Source organism: Poecilia formosa, unplaced genomic scaffold, assembly GCF_000485575.1.
Source record: "Poecilia formosa unplaced genomic scaffold, Poecilia_formosa-5.1.2 Scaffold648, whole genome shotgun sequence".
NCBI lineage: Eukaryota > Metazoa > Chordata > Actinopteri > Cyprinodontiformes > Poeciliidae > Poecilia > Poecilia formosa.
In genome coordinates this window covers 20,191-23,388 of record NW_006800587.1, presented here as the reverse complement: position 1 = coordinate 23,388, position 3,198 = coordinate 20,191, and the positions used below count along the sequence as shown (strand labels likewise).

Genomic DNA, 3,198 nt, shown 5'->3' with positions numbered 1-3,198 from the left:
TCCATATATTAAATGTTTTTTAGCCATTTTATTATCCGCATACAGACAGGAGGAACATGCTCTCATAGAATGGCAGCCAGTGCAGTTAGTGAGAGGTTGATCAATCCCAGGTGAGGCTCAGCTTCCTGCTGCCTCACCGGCTTTGCTTCTGAGCATTTGAATGGGAAAATGCGAAAATCCAGCGATTTTGAAGAAAAAACTAATCAGAATTGGTTAAGCTAAGTAAAAAATAGATACTTTATAGTACAAACCACAGGGTGAAAATAGCAATATAAATGGTTTTATTATTATATATTATTTTTCCATGATGACAGGTGAGGCTCTGCCTCTCCTGACCGCACATCACTTATATATATAATATATATATGGGTGATTCTATAGTTGGAGATACATTTGGAACTTCAAGAAATTTATTTTAATATACCACACCAAAAATAATGACTCTGGACTTCAAATGTATCTGTAATTATAGAATCACCCATATATATATAAAACTAACAGCAGTATTTTAAAGTCTATTCTCTGGGCTACAGGGAATCAGTGTAGGGACTTTAGAACTGGTGTGATGTGGTCATCTGTCTTACCCCAATGACTCTGCAAGATCCATATGGCCACTCAGCATGATGGTGTATTGCAATAGATTGAGTTTCATCAGGAACGGATGGCTGCCCAAAACAGTGATGGACCCGTCTCTTCATTGTCATTATTCTGCAAGAGCACATCTCTCTGAAACGGATGGATTGGTTTTATATCAGGACTTACTGGTGATTCCTGCTGCACAGAAGGCTGAGGTATTTTCATATCTGCATAAAGGACACCAAGGACTAACAAGGTGCTGGGCATTCTCTAGGAGGTGTGTGGTGACCAGTCATAAGTCCTGAGATTAAACATATGTGTTATCATGCAAATTCTGCATTTAAAAGAAACCAACCTACCGGCGTGAACCTCTCCTGACCTCAACCCTACTAGAGGGCCTCTGGCAGCGTATAGCTGCAGATCTGTGTGAGTTAGAGAGATAGAATTATCTCATTGTGATCTACTATTACTGCAGAGACATTGAAAAAGCTCACCTACCTTCTGTATCTAGCCATGATGTCATCAGTTAACTCAAGGGCATGTTTGTGAGGTGGGAAATTCCACTGGAACTGGTCAGTGATAATGTAAAAGTAAATAAAAGACTTTTAGATTTGTTTTATTTGAATGATAGGAACAGCAACTATGGAGGGCAGAATAATCCCGACGTTGCTGTAGACTGAAGGCAGTTTACCCCTAGCATAAGTATTTCTACAAGGTATCCATGAAATGTTAAGCATGCATGTTTCGCTGCTGGAAGGGGAAGATGTAGCGATATGTCAAAAATAGGCTTCTGTAGCCCGGGGTGGCTCATGAGCATGTGCTGTACATTCAGAGACGCCATTAAAAAAAAGCAGAATTCTACAAGCTGCACGAGTTGTCCATGTTTACGTCTTCATAAAGATAGNTGTGCATGGAGAATATATCCACCAATAAAATACAATCAACCTGATTAGACTGGCAACCAATATATTCAATTAAGCTAACTAAAATGTTCTTGTTCCTCTTTATTGTATGATTTTACTAACAGATTGGAGCCTCCCTGATGTCAAGTAATGTTGGGAGTGGTTTGTTCATTGGACTTGCAGGAACAGGAGCAGCTGGAGGCATTGCTGTGGGAGGATTTGAATGGAATGTAAGTGTCATAAAATGCGGAGGCGATGTGGTGAGGTAGATGCAGCGGACCCAGGTTTAGGAAATGAAATGATAATTTTAATAATAATCCAGAAATACAAGGTCCAAAAACCAGGCAGCACAGAGAGAGCGGAAGGCTAAGGCTCAACAACTGGTAGCAACTGGAATCACCATAGACAAAGCAACTAGACAGCCAGACTAGATACGACTGACAAGACAAGGACCCGACAAAGAACAAGGAACACAGGTGGGTTTAAATACACAGGGAGACAATCAAGAGAAACAAGGCACAGCTGGGAACAATCACGAGGGAAACAGGACAACATGGAGACTCCACAGAACACAGAAACCTAAATAAACACAGAAAAAACTCAAAACCTCACAGTAAGAAGCACAACTCATAAAAACATAAAACAGGGGAGGCAGGTGAGGCAGAGCCTCAAATGTCATCATGGAAAAATAATATATAATAATAAAATCATTTAGATTGCTATTTTCACCCTGTGGTTTTTACTATAAAGTATCTATTTTTACTTAGCTTAACCAACTCTGATTAGTTTTTTCTTAAAAATCGCTGGATTTTCGCATTTTCCCATTCAAATGCTCAGAAGCGAAGCCGGTGAGGCAGCAGGAAGCTGAGCCTCACCTGGGATTGATCAACCTCTAGCTAACTGCACTGGCTGCCATTCAATGAGAGCAAGTTTGTCCTGTCTGTACTCCAGCAACAAAATGGCTAAGAAACACTTAATATATGGACTTATTTTCCATAATTTCGCTTATGTATATAATGTACAGTGTTTTTTGTCACTAACTGTGTGTGTATCATGTTTTGTGTGCTGAGGAGCGATCAGAAACGGCAGAGAACAGACTCCAGGTGAGGCAGGCAGTTTTCTTGCCTCATCGCTGGGGGCGCTCATGATCCCAGATATTGTGACTCCACAACTCCAGAGTAAGACACAGTGAGCTAGCCATGGAGCTAGCCACACAGTAGATAAGTAAAGTACAGCGATATATTTGTTCTCTCATCTCTTCTACGGAGCCCTCCAGGGGACATGGGGAATTTTTTTTCTTTTGCGTTCCCTCGCAATAATCTACTGATCAGTTCTTGCGGCATAATTGATACTGTAAGCCTTTTTTTACGGTGGCCGCCGTACTTTCTGCTTTAATACAAGCTACTGAGTTATTATCGCGGGGTAATAAGTCATCTGATTGTGTCTCCATTGTGTTCGTAGTCTGAATGGTTTAAAGGGCTGCTTTCTGTGCCGTTCCATCTGAGCCTTAACAGACATAAACATGCAGTAAATAAATCGATTTTCAATCAGTTTTTTGCACCAAAGCATTAATAATAATAAACACGTTTTATTATTATAAAACATAGCAAACTAATGGTGATAGAGGGCCGCACTGGATTAACTTGGGGAATCTCATCTGTCCGTGTATCAATCAACTCCTAACCTCTTCTTTGTTCTGTCACAATTATCGATTTATTTA

General features: G+C 40.3%; 1 long non-coding RNA gene across 1 annotated transcript in view; it reads left to right on the top strand.

Moving 5' to 3' along the window:
- Positions 1-1,919, top strand: part of LOC103130568 (uncharacterized) — a 19,760-nt gene extending 17,841 nt beyond the window's left edge. The window contains exon 8 of the long non-coding RNA XR_001660310.1: positions 1,604-1,919. This is a non-coding gene — a long non-coding RNA (uncharacterized LOC103130568). The remainder of the gene's footprint in view (positions 1-1,603) is intronic.
- Positions 1,920-3,198: the final 1,279 nt, after the last annotated feature.